Source organism: Stegostoma tigrinum, chromosome 22 (assembly GCF_030684315.1).
Source record: "Stegostoma tigrinum isolate sSteTig4 chromosome 22, sSteTig4.hap1, whole genome shotgun sequence".
Lineage (NCBI taxonomy): Eukaryota > Metazoa > Chordata > Chondrichthyes > Orectolobiformes > Stegostomatidae > Stegostoma > Stegostoma tigrinum.
Window position 1 is genome coordinate 46,021,980 of NC_081375.1, and position 20,438 is coordinate 46,042,417.

The following is a 20,438-nucleotide window of genomic DNA, read 5'->3' on the forward strand; positions in this document are numbered from 1 at the left end:
CTCTAAATTGCCTAATGATTATGGTGACACATTGTACATGGAAGCCAAAAGAAGTATGTCATCGTGTGTGTGTGTGAGAGAGAGGGTTAGTTGAGTGTTACAGTTTGTGAACTGTGGAGCACAAAAACCTGCAGTGAGCAGCTGTGCTTCATGCTATTTGTAGTACGTTAACCATGTGTCTCCCAAGCTGTCTTGTTGTTTTTGGTTCCGCGAGTTCTTGTGCCAGTGTTTGCTCTCATTAAGGAACATTTTCGACCCACATGATTGGCGTCCTGCAAAACTCTGATTGTACCCCACCCTACCCAGATCAGCCTCCAGGCAATTCTGCGCTCCACGGTTTGAATGAATTAGAATTAAGTTTTATTGTCGCATGTACTCAAGTACAGGGATACAGGAGCACAGTTAAGTGTACAAAGTTACCCTTCTCTGGTGACTTTGTACCTAGAAACAAAACCTTAAGTATAAAGTGGAAAAAATAACAAGAAGGACTGTAATGTTGAACCTTTGACATGGGTCTGGATCTGGGTTCTTCCAAACCAATACTGAGACCATCACCAGCATGAAGTTGATTAGCATTAAGTCCCTTTGCTGTGCTGCCTCCACAGAACCATGTCGCCATTCTTTGCAATATTGTCTCTCCATCTTGGCATGAGTCTACGCTGGGCTGATCTTGGTAAAGCAGCCGCCCACTCGGGAGACTGCGTGCTGCGCTGCTAATTCGTCGCCATCTTGATTCCACTTTGGAGACCTCCTCCTACGAAAGCACTTCATGAGGTGATTTTGAGGTGTTGGGGCCTGCTTGTTTCTTTGTTAAATTTAGTCACAAAGTGATTCCCCACCTTTTTCTCTATGAACTCACGCCATGGCTGCATTTTGTTTGGGAGCTGGCAACACCCTACTTTCCATCTTTGGTGAGGCAAGAGGCGAAAAATAATTTGAATTTATACTTCAAGACATCCCCAAGCATTGTTTAAAAATATTCTTGTATGCTTGTGCAGTTTCATCATCGTAGCAATGAAGGAAATGGGAGATGATTTGTGCACGGCAAGAACACATGGTCATGACTAGATAATTTATTGTAGTGATACTGGGTACAGGAGAGAAGTACAGAGTGTCATGGGATCTCTTTTACATTCACCATAGGGAGAGCATCCCAAGCCTCTGAAAATTAGCACCTCTGACAGTGCAGCATGCCATCAGACTTGCAGTGGAGTGTCAACCCAGATTGCGTGTGGAAAGTAAACTACTATCTGCTGCATGGTCATGTGCTATGAAGCTTTGGAAACAGATCTGTGAGCCTGATGAAATATGTGCATTTTAAGTCAATTTAATGTTGGTGACTTTTTTTAAAGTTGCTGTTATCATTCTGATTAATACCTCACTGAAACCACAGTACCACCAGCAGCCCTTTTCAAACCCCACATAATTTAGGATGAACAACAAATGAGTATAGCTTCAAGTGGGTCCCCTGTCTGTTTATACTGAATTCCATATGTACTCTTGGTTGAACGATGTTTTCAAGATTGAAAATAGAAGTCTGTCTCTTTCCAAATGGGAAGATACATGCAAGGGGCCACTAACTTAGAATTTATGCTTTAAGCTCTCTTCCACATAGTGATGCTAAGATTTTGTCTATTTGATAACTTAGTGCATTGTTCCAATTACTTGCATAACTGATTTCCACAGAACCTTCCTAATAGTCGCATGTCATCGATGCAAGTGTCTTCTGTAAATGTACAATTATTGCAAAGTATTGCTTCCCACTCACCAGCACAAATTGCATTATAGGGCATTCTTGTGAGTTAATTCTCTCATCCATCCTTCGACAGAGTGTCTTGAGGGGTGTACATCAAAGTTCCTGTTGTGCCTTCCTGGAAGGTGATGTTCTATGCTAAGATCATGAAATTGTAGCTTTAACCCTTGAATTGCCATGACAGTGGGATCATAAGCACTTGGAGCACCAGGCACCTGGGTTTGATTCCACCCTGGAGTGACTGTCTGTCTGTGAAGGGTTTGAACGTTCTCTCCATGTCTGTGTGGGTTTCTTCCCAGTACTCTGGTTTCTTCCCACAGCCCAGAGATGTGAAGAATAGGTGGATTGACCATGCAACAAATTGTCTGTGTCCAAAGATGTGTAGGTTAGGTAGGTTAGCTAGGTTAGCCGTGGTTAAAAACCCAGTGTGGGATTACAGGGATTGGGTGGGGGTTGGATCAAGTTGAGATGCTCTTTGGATGATCAGTGGAGACTCAGTGGTCCAAATGGCCTTTTTTAAGCACGGGTAGTGATTGTAAGATTCCATGAGCAGTAAAGTTTTCCTAGTGTCTTGTCCAATATTCATTCTTCCACCAACACCCAAAACAGAACGACAAAGGCAAAATAGTGTGGATACCAGATCTGAAGTAAAAATTGAAAATGCTTGGATTGCTATTTGAACTTGTGACCCCAGAACATTTGCCTGGGAGTCTGAATTGCTAACGCGGTGGCATTACCACAGGACTCGTCATCAGCAAGCATCTGTGGGGTGGAACAAAAAAACTGATGTTATGTTCAATAAGTCAAGATATCTTTACAAGACTTGCTTGTGATCTCAGGATATAAAAGTTTTTTTTATTCTTGATTTTACTCCAGTAATAGCATGCTTCTCTAGTATAAGCTACTAGCTTATTGTTGGCCCAGACACTAGTATGACTGAGGAACGTAATGCTTTTGCACAATATTTAGGTATATTAAATGTCTGTTGGATTCTTCAATACAGTGATATCCTCACCCACTCATGTTGTGGTAGATAATATAAGCATTACTGCAGCAATTGTGAATTTCCTTTTGGTGGAGACAAGCTGAAACCAGATGTTTCTGGCCACAGGCCATTAAGTTCCTTTCTCCCTGGTTGCTGCCTAATCTGCTGAATATTTACAGCTTGTTCTGTTTTTGACTGCAAACATGAGAACTGATCATTTATCAGATTGCTATTTTGTCACATGCAGACTGGATGCCCATGTTTATTACAGCAGAAAATGCACTTGAAATGTAGTTCATTAGCTCTGCATTGCTTTGGGACATTTTGAGATTGCTGAAGGTGCTATAATGGAAGTTTTGTCCTCCTCCTTCTGTGGAGGGACTTATTGCTGCTTGAAGTTTGGGTGACAGATTTTGTGCATTTGGTCATCCAAAGCGCATAATCTTCAGTGTCTTTCTGGAGTGTGACATTCTGCAGGTGAGGATCTGAATATTAAGAGTTGATATGATATTTGACTCTGAAAAACATCATTGCTGCATTCTGATCATGCTCACAGCCCAATTATTTGTGTACACTAACTTGCAGCACTAACTGTAAGCACTTGGAGCGCCAGGCATCTGGGCTTGATTCCACCCTGGAGTCACTGTCTGTGAGGGTTTCTTCCCACAGCCCAGAGATATACAGGTTAGGTGGATTGATCATGCAGTTGCATTTGCGACAGGCACTGTCTAAATGTGTTTTTCTCCCTGGCCTTGTGATATTGAGGATTATGATAATGTCACCACTGCTTTGGATGCTTAAACATTGAAACTACAGAGTTAACAGTTCTGTATTGCTCAGTGAGTTATGATGACCAAGAGGACCTCCCAGGGAAGCCAAATGATGGCAGCTTTATTATTGAACATATTTATTCTATGAAATTTATGGACCACCAGCTTTGGGAATGATTGATTAGAATGTATATTCTCTCCTATGGTTTGGTCGTGAGGGTTAACGCGCAACTCTGGTCAGTATGGAGCATCTTGTGTCCAGCTGCCCATCTGGTTTGGCAAAGAAAGATATCCTCTGTGCGCTGCAGCCTGCCCTGTTGTGGGTGTGTCTCTGGCACTGAAACTTTAGAAAGCCTGAAAGAACCCAAACATTCATCCCAAATAACAGTTGTATTGTAATTACAGTGCAGTCAATTTTACCACAATATGTGATGAGTCATAGATGGCTGGCAGTAAGTTTTAAAAAGCAGTCATTCAATCAAATGGTTCCATTGATGTCATAAATCTCAGGACCATGCTTTCAGTGCTGAGCAACAGAAGCTGCAATTCCAATCTCTTATTTTTAAAAAATAAAAGTTTTTATTTTGCATTTTTCTAAAAGGTTTAGCACATTTATCAATTACTTATTCAATGTGAGTACCTTTTTTGGGTTTGATGCATTTGATGTGGACACCATTGGATGTAGCAGCTCATCTTAACCATAGCTTTTGTACAATGAACTGCATAAATCTGAATGCAGGACAAATACGTACCCTGTTTTAAACCAAACATCCTATGCATCATTAACTAACTGTTGTTCTGGAGCAGATGACAATTTTCTGTACTTTGTTGATGTTGTCAGTAGGTGACAAACAATGTTAATGGAATACGTGAGATTAGTGTGTGACCTCAGTAGAGGGGGAAAAAACATGTCAAATTAATCTTACTAGTGAATTTTCAGTCTGTGTGAATCCACTTCATATTCTCCTGGCTTTCTAATTGTAAGTAATTGGCACTTTGATACAATTAGAGCAGTCAACAAGTATTTGCTTCAGCACCAACTAAAATAACTAGTGACTATCCAAAAATCTGAAGTGCTATTCATGTCCTATACCTGGAAAACCTGGAACTCCTCTACCTAGATCTGTTCAGATGTTATTATCTGCTCCCAGCCATGCACTAGATATCCCAGAAGTTCATTTTACCAATGATTAGGGAAGTGAGCAGCAACCTAGAACATTAAATTGTTAAAAGTAAGTATGATTCAGAGGAAGGATATTGTGTCTCATTCTCATATGTCTCCTGATTTTCTCTCTATATGACTCAGCTCTGATTTTAAGATTGTTTGGTTGACGTTCACCCACCAAGGAATAGTTTTCTTTGAATATAATTTATCAAACTCTCTGTTTTTTAAAAAAAATCTAAATAACTTGATTAGATCACATCTCAACCATCTGAATGACAGGAAATACAAGTGACGTTTATGTGACCTTTCCTTATACTTTAAATTTTTTAAGTGGTTGGTCATCATTAATTCTTAACCAGTTTTACGCTTAACTATGCTACAATGGAGCCATCTTTATAGCCTTGAACCTCTAATTGCTTTATACCACTTCTTCAGCTGTTGTCCCTGTTTATGTTAGCGAACATGCTGGATGTAAGTCTTATAGACATGAAACACGTATCTTGCGGTACAAGGGAGGAGAACTTAGTTAACTTGCTCCTTAAATTACTTATGCATCACTGGCATACATTTCAATGTTCGATAACTTGACTTCCATATTTACCTGAATGCCAGTATGTTAGCTGTTGAATAAGGTACAAATGTATTAAATTTTTAACATTGCTTGTCATTGTTTTACTTGCCCTTTTGGAAATTTGCCTCCAAAGTTCAAGTTCATGTCACATTTTTAGATCCGTTTAAAGCAAAAGGAAAGGTGTTGTGTTCTTCCATAGCCATTTGGGAATAAAAGTGAAATTGAAGTTGGCTGATGGGAATGAATATTTGTTTATTGGATGCAGGTGTCACTGAGCTAACATTTATTGCTTGTTCCTATATGCTCCCTTATCCTATTTGCTCCTAGCTTGCTCAAGCCATTTCAAAGCACTTCTGGCTACCTTTTTAATTCCAGAGTTTTATTGAATCCAAATTTCCCAATCTGCCATGGTGGGATTTGAACCCATGACTCCTGAGCATTTGCCTGGGAGTCTAATTGCTAGTGCAGTGATATTGTCACAGGACTAGTAATCCAGAGCACAGATTTATATACATATCAATATCTGTCCCACTGGTGAATGTTGGAGTATGGTTTGATGAGAACCATTAATTATGTTTATTCCTCAGGCAGTTAACGGTAAGAGGAACCGTCACTGAGTTAGACTATTTGCTCATCCATTATCCACCTTGGGCATTTATAGATCACACCCTTTGTATTGTTTCAGCTGTGATTTGCCTAACTCAGCAGGATAATGAATATGTGAACAGTAACAATCCAATTATTCATTCCGTTTTGCGATTCAGAGAAAATTGGTTAGAATTCAAACTCCAAATTTACCTGCTTTTTGATCTGTATACTTTGGTTTTAGCTGTTGCTGTTTTGAGCTTGAAGATTTAATTGACCCAGCATTCGTAGCCATTGGAAAATAGAATTTGTGATTTCACTTGGCTTTTTTGTGAAGATGTGCTTTCTTATTTCTTTCTACATGAGTCGGCTCTGATTTTTAACATTGTTTGGTTGAAGTTCATCCACCAAGGAATAGTTTTCTTTGTACGTCAATTAGCAAATTCTCGACAAACTAGATATCGTGATTAGATCCCACCTCAACTATTTAAATGATGACCGAAAATACCAATGTCATTTATGTGACTGAAATAACTCCAGAGGCTGGTATCTTGTCACCAAGTCATCCTTTTATTTACATTTTGGAGACACCGATCCCGCTTCCTAAGCTGTCAGAAGTGAACAGATCCTTGGACACTCCGTTTTGCCTGTCAGCCAGGGCCCCTTGATTGAGGCTCTTAACAGCCTCAGTCCGAATGAGTTGCCTGTGTTGTCCACCTGGCTGACCTCATTACAATCACTAAAGAGTCCTGTCATTTATAAACTTTAAATTTTTTAGTTCTGATCTGTCCTGCTGGTGAGTCTATACATATTAATACATGAACACGTTGATTAGGAGCAAGAAGAGATTATTTGGCCTCAGATCTGCTCTGCTTACCTTTTCTTCATCTTACTTATCAAGAATTGATTTACCTCTGTCTTAAATATAAGAGACTGAATATTTCTTTTTATTTCCACTGCCTTTTTGAGGGATGCTACTCCAAATATTCTCAAACTTCTGAGGAAAAAGAAACTCCTCATCTGTCTTAAAGGTGACCCCCTTTATATTTAAACAGTGATGTTTCGTTCTAGACTCTTCTAGAAGAGTAAAAGATATTTCCATATTCACCTTGTGAAGACCCCTCGATACCTTGTATGCTTTGGTCAGGTTTCCCCTCGTGCCTCTAAAAGCTGGTGGATACAAAACTTACCTTTCTAACCTGGAGATCAGTATTGGTATTCTGTCTACAGATATGTTCTCACTTGTACCCTTGTACAACTGAAACATAACTACTATACATCTAGATTCAAATCTTCTCCATAAGAAACAATAACATGTTATGAGCTCTCCTAACTACTACGACTGTACCTGCAAACTAACATAACAGCCGGTTCCTCTGCAGTTTGGAGCTCTTAAATCTTTCACCATTTAGATAACCTATTCTTTTATTCTTCTTGGGGTAATTCACATTTCCCCATCTTTCCTTTTTGTTAGATCTTTGCCCAATCTCTCAGCCTATCGACGACCTTATTTCCTCTTAACAACTTCCTCCATCTGTTTGTTTCAGAAACAAATTTAGCAAACATCCCTCCCTCTTTTTACTTAGGTCATTTATACAAATTATAAAATGTTGACACCCCTGCAGCACTCCCTGTGACATATCACTCATTGCATTTTGCTAACCAGAAAATGACCGATTTATCGAACTTTGAGAAGATTTGTAGCTCAGGTTGAGGTTCTGGATGTAAGTTTGCTCGCTGAGCTGGAAGGTTAGTTTTCAGACGTTTCGTCACCATTCTAGGTAACATCATCAGTGAGCCTCTGACGAAGCGCTGTTGTTATGTCCCGCTTTCTATTTATCTGTTTAGGTTTCCTTGGGTTGGTGATGTCATTTCCTGTTCTTTTTCTCAGAGGGTGGTAGATGGGCTCCAAATCAATGTGTTTGTTGATGGTGTTCCGATTGGAATGCCATGCTTCAAGGAATTCTCGTGCGTGTCTCTTTTTGGCTTGCCCTAGGATGGATGTGTTGTCCCAATCAACGTGGTGTCCTTCCTCATCTGTATGTAAGGACACTAGTGATAGTGGATCATGTCGTTTTGTGGCTAGTTGATGTTCATGTATCCTGGTAGGTAGCTTTCTGCCTGTTTGTCCAATGTAGTGTTTGTCACAGTTCTTGCAAGGTATTTTATAGATGACGTTCGTTTTGCTTGTTGTCTGTATAGGGTCTTTTAAGTTCATTAGCTGCTGTTTTAGTGTGTTGGTGGGTTTGTGGGCTACCATGATGCCAAGAGGTCTGAGTAGTCTGGCAGTCATTTCTGAAATGCCTTTGATGTAGGGGAGAGTGGTCATGGTTTCTGGGCACGTTTTGTCTGTTTGTTTGGGTTTGTTGCTGAGAAATCGGCGGACTGTGTTCATTGGGTACCCATTCTTTTTGAATACGCTGTATAGGTGATTTTGTTCTGCTCTTCATAGTTCCTCTGTGCTGCAGTGTGTGGTGGCTCGTTGAAATAATGTTCTAATGCAGCTTCGTTTGTGGGTGTTGGGATGGTTGCTTCTGTAGTTCAGTATTTGGTCCGCATGTGTTGTTTTCCTGTAGACGCTGGTTTGTAAGTAGAGCGAACAGCCAATGGGGAATGTGATTGGCTAAATCTCACTATAGTGAGGGAAGAGGATGAAGGCAATATTTGAGAAACAAGTTTGGAGCAGGGACTGAATGATAGCTTCAGTCTTTCCAATATTTATTTGAAGCAAATTGTTGCTCTGAAAAATTTGAATTCAGGAAAAGAGTCAAATAATGTAGCAACAGTGGAGGAGTTGAGATGATGTAGAGCTGGGTGCTGTCAGTGTACATGCACAGTGGGCACTTTCATCTTTGAGATGGTATTGCCAAGGCTCAGATTATCAATAAGTAATAGGTGGTCAAAGACTGGTGTCTAGCCAAGGATTGAGGCAAGAAGTGAAGGCAACCGGAAGAAAAGCCAGTGCAAGTGATTCTCTGAATGCAATTTGATAAGAATGGAACTAGGTGACAGTGGGCCTTCCCTGAGTTGGTCAACGTTGGAAAATCCCTGGAGGAGGACTGTGTGATAACCTTTTTGTCAGAGGGTGCAGATTGCTTAAGAAAGAAAAATGTTTACCAAAGCGCTAAACTGCAGATACTGGAAATCTGCGATTTTTAAAAACAGATTGTCGGAAATACTCATGTCTGGCAGCATCTGAGGAGGGAGAAGTCATTAGATTAGAAGATCATGAAACTTTCTGCAGAAGGAAGATAAAAATGATAAAAGTAGGGAATGTTTCCTTAGCTACATAAGGTGTCTTTTGTGACTTTGATAAGAGCTGTGGCAGGGCCAGAAACCTGTTTGGAAGTATTCAAACATGGAGTTCCTTGCAAAAATGAGAAATGATTTTGGAAATTGCAACAGTGACAGGAGAGGGAAGCAAGGTTGCAGACGGGCCTATAGTTGACAGGGATTAAGAGGTGAAGAGGTTTTGAAGAGGCTGATATATGATTTAAAGGAGAGGCGGACAGCTTATGGAGAGGAATGTTTACAAAATTGGCTAACAGCAGTCAAGAAGGAAAGTTGGGTGATGGGCATTTGAGGGTTTACGTTTGAGGAAACGGGACATGAGGGTGCAAGCAGTAGAAGGATGTATTGATGGAGTGAGAGGAAGATGGGTGGGACCCAAACATTGCCATGTACCTGCTGGACCAAATGGCCTGCTTGTGTGTGATAATTAAAATAGATAAATAGCATTTGGATTTGTATGCATCAGTAGCACAATGGGCTTATTAAATAAAGCAGCACGTTTGCTGTGACTTCGTAAGGTTTCTTTTCAGTACTTAATGTTGTGAGAAATAATTAGAAGTATTAAGGCAGTTGTAAATCAGAAGTGCAAAACTCGAACAATCTATCAACATCCTCGGAATACTGAGATTACTGCTGTTCTGTAATTCAGTTCTACCTATGTTGTTCTGTGTATTACAGGGAAATTAATTTCTCACTGCCATAACGAAAAATGACTCGGTGGAGTTGAGCAGTGTTGCGGGGGGGGAGCGGTGGTGGAATCTCAATTTCTCAAATTGAGGGATGGGTTTTCATTGTTAGATGAGTTATTCAACAGCAACGAGATCTTTATTTTGAAAAAGACCTTGTTGTATTGAGGTTCCACAGAGGTGTGTATGATGGGCACTGAGAGCTCGGGCTTAAAAGATGCCTCTGCCAACCCTCACCGTTTTACTATATTTTTAAATTTAAACAAAATATCTCACAGAGCCCAGTATCTTAGGGCGAGCTAAACTTGAAGAGATAACATTGTAATGAACTTTGGAGCAGTTAATTGAATACCAGAAAGCTGTAATATTGGAAATCTGATTTATTTTTAAAGGAAGGACTGGAGACACTCAGCAGGTCAGGCAGTGTGCGTTGAGAGTGGAGCCAAGTTCAGGTCACAGATGTGACTTGTCATTTGAAGCTGTCCTACTGGAAGTAGGGAGATCACCCCCCTTCCGACTACCTACTTGGATAATTTTCAGGGTCCTTATGGGGCTGTGGTGGTGTATCATGCGATCTTTCCTGGCTCTCCATTTCTGTTATCTTGTGGTATTTACCTCGACCACCAGTATCTGGTAGTGGGTAAGGATTGTTTGAGTAGTTCAATCCTTCTATATCTTGGGTCTGTCTATCCAACAAAGTGGTTGAGGATATCCTGTTGTACAAAAGAAACCTTCTCAGATTACAAGAAGGCTTATCCTGTGATAGCAATAAGAACAACTGTGTATTTGGTCAGGCATAATTAGTAGTACTTTAAGGAGCTGGTATAGATGCATCTCCTCTCTTAAAGCAAAAATAAAACTGGTCCAAACCCTGTGTGTGGGGTGTGTGTGTGTTTCACTGTGTGAAGCAAATGTAGCATTAACCCCTTCAGATCCATTATCTTGTGCAGCAATTCACATAAGTTGATAGAATTGTTTGATGTTTCCCTAAAGGCTGTGATGAGGGATACAGTAAAGCATCTGCACTAGCAGGGAGAATAATCTGTGTGAAAGCTGGGCTTCCAATATGAAGCCAGACCAAAGACACATGGGACTATTGGTTTTACATAGTAGATCAATTCCCATTGCTCGTGAAATGGCTTGCTCATACTGAGTAGAGAAATCTCTAAGTTAAAAGGTTGTGTGCCTGGACAGATTGTAAGGAGTCTCTGTTTTCTGGGACTCACCTTTTGTAGTTGAGCACTGAGGAAGATCCATTCAGGTTGGAGGGTGTGAAGATGTCCTTAGTGCCGTGAAAGATGTTCTGTGCTCTCGTCGCTGAAACGCATGCCTGGCTCTGATGTGAAGCTGCTCAGGGTTTCCTTCACAATGAAGATCACAGATAAAATATAGTGCCATTGGTTGATGTGCTTAGCTTCCAGCAACATACATACCATGTCGCTGATGTTGCCAGATCACTTTTGATGTTATCAAAGCAGGCAGCTGCCTGCTGGCAATGTTCATGGCATGAGGGAGCATGAAGAGCCGAAATCAGGATCGTCTAGCTTTCCAGTGATGTGACGCAGAGCACGGACCTCGATGCTGTAATGACATTTGTCATTTGTGTTTCAAATGTCACACTTCATTACAGTGGAAGGAAATTGTAGGTTGCCATAGTAACAGATGCTCCAGGCAGCGCACTCAATGCTGTAGTTGATAACCTCAGGATTTACTCTCTACACTGACTGAACATTTGCTGTTTTGTCCACCATTAGAAGAACATAAGTGGATTTTCATTGAGATTACTTTTCCATGTTAAAGACAGCATCTTAAAGGTTTTTATTAATTTTTATTCCCTCCAACACCATATTTCCATGCTATCCTTGCAGCTTTTTAAACCTAACTGTACACTTGTCTGTTGAATGAATGAATGTGTATTTCTCATTGTAAATGTTAAGAGACTAAGTAGTATAGAGTCTGTGCTGAATTGGTTGGCTTCAGACTAAGTGGTAATCCCATTAGGCCATCCCTGGGGAACGAGGATTTAGTGAGTTTTGAAATGGTGGATGAGTCTAGTGTGTGGTCTACGGACACTGTCACATGTGGGGAAGGTGGTACTTGAAGGATTCAGAAGGTTTAGAGGTTGTTGCCATCCTTTTGATGCCTCAACATCAAGCTTTCTGTAAGATGTTTTCCCTGCCTTCCTGAGGGAACTTACTCCATTTTGATTGGTCGCAAGCTGGTGAACCCTATGCCACCCCAAAAGAAAAATCAGCCGGCTTCAGTGCCTGAACTCTTCAGGGATGCTTTTGAGGACATTCCTAAAATACTTGCACTATTATCCTGTAAATGTATCACAAATGAGACATTCTGCTCACTTGAAACCATTTTGAAATATATCAATGAACCTCCTAGGGGTTACCATTGACCAGAAACTGAACTGGATTTGCCATATAGATACTGTTATAACAAGGTGTAGAGCTGGATGAACACAGCAGGCCAAGCAGCGTCAGAGGAGCAGGAAAGCTAATGTTTTGGGCCTAGACCCTTCTTCAGGTTTTCTGAAGAAGGGTCTAGGCCCTAAACGTCAGCCTTCTTGATCCTCTGATGCTGCTTGGCCTGCTGTGTTCATCCAGCTCTGCACCTTGTTACATCAGATTCTCCAGCATTTGCAGTTCCTACTATATCTGATGTAGATACTGTTGTTAGCTGTGTAGTGATTGGAACAATGTCAGTTAGGTGGTCCTCATAGAATGAGTTCCCTAACTGACACAAGTTAACAGCCTCAATCAGCAAGCCATGGCTGACAGATATAAACAGAAGTGTCAGAGTGGTTCTGTGTACTGTAGAAACCGTCATGTACTATGCACAAATAAGTAAAGAGTGACTCGGTCACAGGATACCAGACTCTGTGGAGTTATTTCAAGCAGGAGCAGGTCAGAGGGTGGGAATTTTTTGGCAATTTACTCCCCTCCTTTCACCCCAGAGCAACCAATTTGATTGGCATTTTTTTGCCATCTTAATTTTCTCTTGCCACTGATGTAGAGTGGTGGCAGTATGCGTCATGTATGAGATGCATTGTAGAAACTCACCAGTGCTCCTTCAATAGCACCTACCAAACCTGAGACGACCTCCACTTAGTACTGAGAGCACCTGCTCTCCTTGTCATTCTATCAGTAGGCTCTCCTCCATGTCAGTCCCCATTCTGACTTGGAGCTATTTTGTCATTTGTTGGCTAGCACTGGTTCAAAATCCTGGAACCCATCCTCTTAACAGCACAGAAGGTATATCTACACCTTAAGAATTTTGGTGGTTTAAGAAGGCAGCTCACCACCACCTCCTGCAGGACAACTAAGGATGGATACTAAATGCTTACTGAGCCAATAACACCCAATCCCATTAACCGATGAAACGAAAGGGGTGAGTGTTTATAGCAGACTTTGTAGTCTAAGGGATTGGGATTTGTAGCTGACAGTCCAGTTGTTGCTTGTTTTGTGCTTCTGCTGAGGTTGAAAATTCTGCCAACTTGGTTTGGGTTAGCTCAATCTGGCAAATGACCCATCGGTATCCCTTTTAAAACCATGCCAGATTATACTGTGGTAATGAGCGAAGCTGCTAGCATTCACTGCAGTTATGCTATTAGCTGACTACAATATTAGGAGCTTGGACTGAAGAATAATGTGGAAGCCCAGGAGGAGCTGTAGTTAAGTGCCCAATCTTCCGTAGATAGTGTAAGCAGTAGAGGCAGGCAGATTGCTGACTCCATTGCACTCACGAAAAAATCAGAGCTTCCGCTTTAATCTTTCTATAAAATTCCTGAAACGTTACATCTGGTTGGAAATGGTTAACTAGGTTTTCAATAGTGTGGTAACTTCATAATTATTGTGAAACAACTTCATTAGCCCTGGGCAGTTAATTCTACATTGCCAAATCACTGCACAATTGTTATAAAATCCTTTTTTTGTAACAGTATAACTGTAACGTTTTTAAAAGATTCATCTTTATTTCAGCTTTCATCTTAATTCCATCATTCATTTATTTTGTTATCTGATAACTTCAATTGAAATTGATAACATATATTGTGCGTTTTAACTTCCAAGTTTAGTGTGTGTGAATGCTTCAATGTTAGTAGCTATTAACCTCCTTTAGTGAGATCACTGTTGCTTCATTGCCAAGGCATTCTTCTGACCTGGCACCAAATTTAAACTTCAGTTGGCAAAGTGGGAAACCCTCTCACCACAGAAATAGTCAAATCTTTAGTGAGCAGCTTTCACCAGAAATGGCATTAAGTGCTTCTGGTGCTGACTGCAAATTCAGACCAATACCATTGCAAATAATTCTGTCTGAACTTCTACTATATTGCATCCTGCCTTTTAACAGTTTGGTGATGGGGCAAAAATGTGAATATTTGAAGTAAGTCTTTAATATGTTTAGATTTAGAACTGTCCAGAAACTCTTTGCTCTTTCATATGAGACAGAATCCTTAACCTAGCAACTTTGAAATTTTAATTTTGAAATTTTAACTGTAAAATTTAATTTGTCTCCCAAATACACTGTCAGATATATACAGTCTCCCAACCAGTATCACTGGTGTTTTCCATATAAATAGGGGTATATGAATAAAATATACAAACCAAGGAGTATTCTAAAATTAATCAGCATTATATGGAATTGTTTTATTGGCAAATTAAAAGGAAAAAAATGAAGTGAGACGCTCTTTTTAAGATGAAGACTTTGCAATCACAAAAATTGTACAGATCACATTTTCCCCCATTTCCTATACGATGATTTATCTTTAAATGTGGTTACTGTTCCTGTGTTGATAAATACACACCAGCCCACATAAAGGGCTCTGCTTACAGCCTCCAATATATTGGCAGAATCAGGAAGAAAATGTTACTTGAACATGAAATACTGCTTTCGGATTATCTACAAATAATTTAAACGTATGGCCAAAATTCCCGCCTTTGGGGAGGGGCGGGGAGAAGCGCAACTGTCAGAATGGTTTACTATTAAATTATGGTCTGAGGTCACAGTGTCCCAGAGTGAATTGTATGAAGATTTTTAAGTTTGCCAGTCAGTTGTATAATATCACTTGCCTTTAATCCCCTCATTCAATAACATGCTTGGCTATGCCAATTCCTGCAGCTGACAACCCATGGGCCATTGTCCCATTCCATTTGAGTCTACCTGAAATCACCTTGTCGCCTTTGGACATCCATATGACATCTGCTGTGAGCACTTTTTTATCAAGTGGTTTGATGCTACACTGAGTTGGGATTCTTACAGGCTGGCAAAGGAGAAGACTAAATAAAGAATAGCCTTCAAACTTTCTATCTTATGGAATCATAGAATCCCTACATTGTTGCAAGAGGCCATTCAGCCCATTGAGTCTGCACTGACTGTCCAAAGAGCATTCACCCTATCCCTGTAACGCTGCATTTACCATGGCTAACCCACCTAGTCTGCATGTCCCTGGAAACTACGGGGCAATTTATCACGGCTAGTCCCCCTACCCTGCACATCTTTGGACTGGGGAAAGAGCCCAGAGGAAACTGACACAGTTGGGAAGATCACGCAAACTCCACGCAGTCACCAAAGGCTGCAATCCAACCTGGGTCCCTGTTACTGAGGTAGCAGTGCCAACCACTCTGCCACTCTTGAAGTTACTCTATTGGTTATCATCTGTTGCAGTGATATACAGTATAATCATTGCTGCACCAGCTCTGACTTATAGTTTATAGTAGTAGTAAAAGTTAAAGCACTTTTGTGTGCTCTGTGTTTCTCCCAGAGAGTCTCACTCCATACTGTTCTAACTCCAACCACTGCAGTATTTGAGCTGTATAATGGGGAACTCCGTGACATCATCACAAGGTTGCTTCAGGATCTCTGGTGTCATTATGATTCAGACACTTTGTCAGGGAAGTGCTAATGTTGACAGTATCATTGTTAAATCAGTCATCGTTTCTGGTGGAATGTTAAACTGTGCCCATAAAACCTAGATGGTTTTGATACATCATGCAGTCTGTGTTGAAGATGAGGAAGGAGCTTTCCTAATCTGTTGGCCAATATTTATCTCAACACATTTGCTGCCACCACAGAAAGGTGGTCCCAGTTTTCTTTTGGATGGCCAAATGAGAGATGAACTGGCTACTGGGAATTTGGACACACAGAATGCTGTACCCAGACATCCAGAGAGCCTTGGCAAGTCTGGGCACATCAATTTCTTAAGTAAACACAGATAATGCTTCAGCAACTCAGTGAGTCTGGCAGCATTTATACAGAGAAAAACACTTTGTGTTTTGAATTTTCTTATTGAATTTTTAAAATGTACACCTTGAGCAAAAATAATCAATGCTAACAGAGAGCTGTTTTTTAAAAAAATCCTAACTAAAATGCAAGAAAGTAGCATGTGCTACAAATCCCTGGTTACATGACCCTGGGCGTTACACATATCTGGGGAAAAGTAGATTTGTCTAGGAAGGAGTGAAGCTTTCATTTTAATAAAATAGTGCAGGAACAGTGCCTCAAAGCTGGCTCCCTCAGGAACAAGGCTCTGTGGATACCCTGTGTTTTTGTATTCTGAACTGGGAGCTTTGGATATGGAGTGATTCAGGGTTGTGTGGGTTGGCTAGGGTGGAAGGTCATTTGAAGCTTGGGATGGAATGGTGCACAAAACTGCGAAGGCTGTAACTGGTCTGGGACTAAAACACACCACTGGAGGGACTGACTGAAGACAAAAAGTGCTGGAGATTGCAGTGTGTCAGACAGCATCCATGGAGAGAAAGCAAGCCAACGTTTTGAGTCTAAATGACTCTTCAGAGCTGATGTGAAGTGTTGGCGGGGTGGGGGGGGGGGGTGTCATTGAACAGCATTTATGCAACAGTCAGTTGGCGTGGAGTGTCAGATGGATGCAGTGCTAGGGGTAAAAAGATACTGATCATCCAGATTAAGTGATCGGAAAGTGAGAATGGCAGAACAGTGTGTCTGACTGCCCAACTGGAAAGAGCGTATAGACCCATTGGGGTGGGGAAAAGGGATGAGAAGACATGGTGACAGAATGTAACCAGGAAACCTAAAAGAAAGAAAAGGAATGTGAGTGGGTTCATTGTTGAACTCAATATTAAGTCCAGACGGTTGTAAAGTGCCTTGTCTGAAGATGAGATAGCAAGGTGTAGAGCTGGATGAACACAGAAGGCCAAGAAGTGTCAGAGGAGCAGGAAAGCTGACATTTTGGGTCTGGACCCTTCTTCCAACTCTACACCTTGTTATCTCGGATTCTCTAGCATCAGCAGTTCCTACTATCTTGTCTGAAGATGAGATGTTGTTCCTCCCAATTTCTCTGTATTTGTTACCATATCCTGTCTCTGCTTTCCCCTCCCCTACCTCGATGGGACTGTCTGTTCTTTCCAGTTCGGCAGTTAGACACACTATATTGTTCTGTCATTCTCACATTCCATTTGCTTTAATTGAACCAGCAATGTCTTTTCTCCCCCAGCACTCTCCCCTCCCCACTAACCCCACCCCCGTCTCAACAACTATTGCATAAATACTACCCCCTCCACACTTCATGTCAGCTCTGAAGAGTCCCCTTGACTCAAAAAATTAGCTTGCTTTCTCACCATGGATGCTGTGATCTCCAGCATGTTTTGTTTTCAGTACAGACTCCAGCATCTGTGGTAATTAGTTCTTACAGGGCCTGACTGAATTGTCCAGTTTTTAAAGAATTGAGCTTTGAGAGAGTGGAACTGGACAGAGACTCCTTTTAAATTAAAGGGAGAGCTTACACGAACGCGAAGTACATTCACAGGAGTTTTGAAGATTAAGTGGGGGTTTGATGCACAGTTTCAAAGTGTTCAGGGGAACAGGTGAGAAATGGGAAACGCTGCTATTTTGTGACTTTGAGCGCAAGGTATACAGCCTTAAAATAAGGAGCCAGTGCTCTCAGGAGTGAAATGCAGAAATGCATAAGAGTGATGTTACTCTGAATCTTTCTTCCAGAAATGGCAATTGATCAATCAGTTGTTGAATATAAAACAGAGTGATAGTTTTGTTTTGTTAGCCACAGGAGTGGAGGAAATAAAAGAAAGGTAGATATCCAGAGATTTATAAATCAGTTATGGCCACATTGAATGGCAAGACAAGTCATGAGGGATTAATAACATTTTCCTGATCCTGCATTCCTGCAGCCAAACTGATCTAAGGTATTAAAAATTCTAAAGCTTTCTGTAATTCTTCCACAATTGTCTGATTTTTTTTTTCACAAATGTTTGTCTTTGTTTCAGTTTTTTGTTTTTCTTCCTCTGTCCTCCGTAAAATGGTGCAATCTGTTATCAAAGAGTGCTGCAGACCCCCTATTTCATCAAATTATTCCAAGAAATATTCTGAAACTGATGCCTGCCTGAAACTGGTGGTAGCAATGCTGATAGAAAATGCTTCCAACATGTATACATGGTGGTTAGAAGACTTTTTTTTGAAATTGAGAGGGCTAGCATGGACATGAAGGGCAAAACTAACTCCTATGCTGTAACTATTTCATGACTCTGTAACTCTTCTTCCATGTGGCACGGTACTTAATATTGAGGCTGCTGTCCTTGCGATGCACATGCGAGGTACTGATGGGACACCGGGTTCTTGCAGTGCAAGGTTGGGGTAATGTAGCTATTCGGTTTTGTACAACACTGCCTGGTTTTCGGCCTGTCTTGCCATTCTCCATTCACTAAGACACTGCTTCCTTTCCCCCTCTTCAGCAGCTGTAATATTGTTGAGCTGCAAAAGGCACATTTTGATTTCAACACTTTGACCCCCATTGTGTCTTCAACTGTGTGGAACCTCCACGTGGTTGACCTCGCTGCCAAGATGATGTGATGCCTGTGTGGGATGACTTCCCTCTGTGTGACAACATGTCTCATTTTGTTAGCCCCCAGCCTGTTTAAGATGGAGCATTTTTTCAGGCCTGTTTGCCTCCAATGTGTTTTATACTTTTAAAATAATGAAATAGCATGAGTAGGATTTCTAACCGAAGTGCACATTATAGTTCTGAAACCCTGAGAAGAATTTGCATATTTTTGTGCAACATTGTGCAAGGCAGGATAAATAATATTGTATATAAGCCCCCAACTCTGGTGGCAATGTTGGAGAAGGCACCAACAGGAAATTAGAAATGGAAATAAAAAGGTACAGTGGTAATTGTGGATGACTTTAACCTGCGTATAGAGTGGGCAAATCAAATAAATAATAACACCACAGAGGAGGAATTCCTGGATGGTTTTCAGAATAATTGATAATGGGAACTGCAGATGCTGGAGAATCCAAGATAATAAAGTGTGAGGCTGGATGAACACAGCAGGCCAAGCAGCATCTCAGGAGCACAAAAGCTGACGTTTCGGGCCTAGACCCTTCATCAGAGAGGGGGATGGGAGAGGGTTCTGGAATAAATAAGGAGAGAGGGGGAGGCGGACCGAAGATGGGGAGAGAAAAGAAGATAGGTGGAGAGGAGAGTATAGGTGGGGAGGTAGGGAGGGGATAGGTCAGTCCAGGGAAGACGGACAGGTCAAGGAGGTGGGATGAGGTTAGTAGGTAGGAAATGGAGGTGCGGCTTGGTGTGGGAGGAAGGGATGGGTGAGAGGAAGAACAGGTTAGGGAGGCAGAGACAGGCTGGGCTGGTTTTGGGATGCAGTGGGTGGAGGGGAAGAGCTCAGCTCGTTGTGTTGTGCAGTGGGGGGAGGGGATGAACTGGGCTGGTTTTGGGATGGGGTGGGGGAAGGGGAGATTTTGAAGCTGGTGAAGTCCACATTGATACCATTGGGCTGCAGGGTTCCCAAGCGGAATATGAGTTGCTGTTCCTGCAACCTTCGGATGGCATCATTGTGGCACTGCAGGAGACCCATGATGGACATGTCATCTAAAGAATGGGGGGGGAGTGGAAGTGGTTTGCGACTGGGAGGTGCAGTTGTTTATTGCGAACCGAGCGGAGGTGTTCTGCAAAGCGGTCCCCAAGCCTCCACTTGGTTTCCCCAATGTAGAGGAAGCCACACCGAGTACAATGGATCCTGTTTTCCACATTGGCAGATGTGCAGGTGAACCTCTGCTTAATATGGAATGTCATCTTGGGGCCTGGGATAGGGGCGAGGGAGGAGGTGTGGGGGCAAGTGTAGCAACCCAAGTCATTTTTCCATCCCCACCCCTGTCTGCTTTCCGGAGAGAACACTCTCTCCGTGACTCCCTTGTTTGCTCCACACTGCCCTCCAACCCCACTACACCCGGCACCTTCCCCTGCAACCGCAGGAAATGCTACACTTGCCCCCACACCTCCTCCCTCACCTCTATCCCAGGCCCCAAGATGACTTTCCACATTAAGCAGAGGTTCACCTGCACATCTGTCAATGTGGTATACTGTATCCATTGTACCCGGTGTGCCTTCCTCTACGTTGGGGAAACCAAGCGGAGGATTGGGGACCACTTTGCAGAACACCTCCGCTCGGTTTGCAATAAACAAGTGCACCTCCCAGTCGCAAACCATTTCCACTCCCCCTCCCATTCTTTAGATGACATGTCCATCATGGGCCTCCTGCAGTGCCACAATGATGCCATCCGAAGGTTGCAGGAACAGCAACTCATATTCCGCTTGGGAACCCTGCAGCCCAATGGTAT

General features: G+C 41.8%; 1 protein-coding gene across 3 annotated transcripts in view; it reads left to right on the forward strand.

Annotated features, from left to right (window-relative positions):
• The window catches only part of gas7b (growth arrest-specific 7b), a 411,941-nt gene that overhangs the window by 290,862 nt on the left and 100,641 nt on the right, over positions 1-20,438 (forward strand). The window lies entirely within an intron of this gene.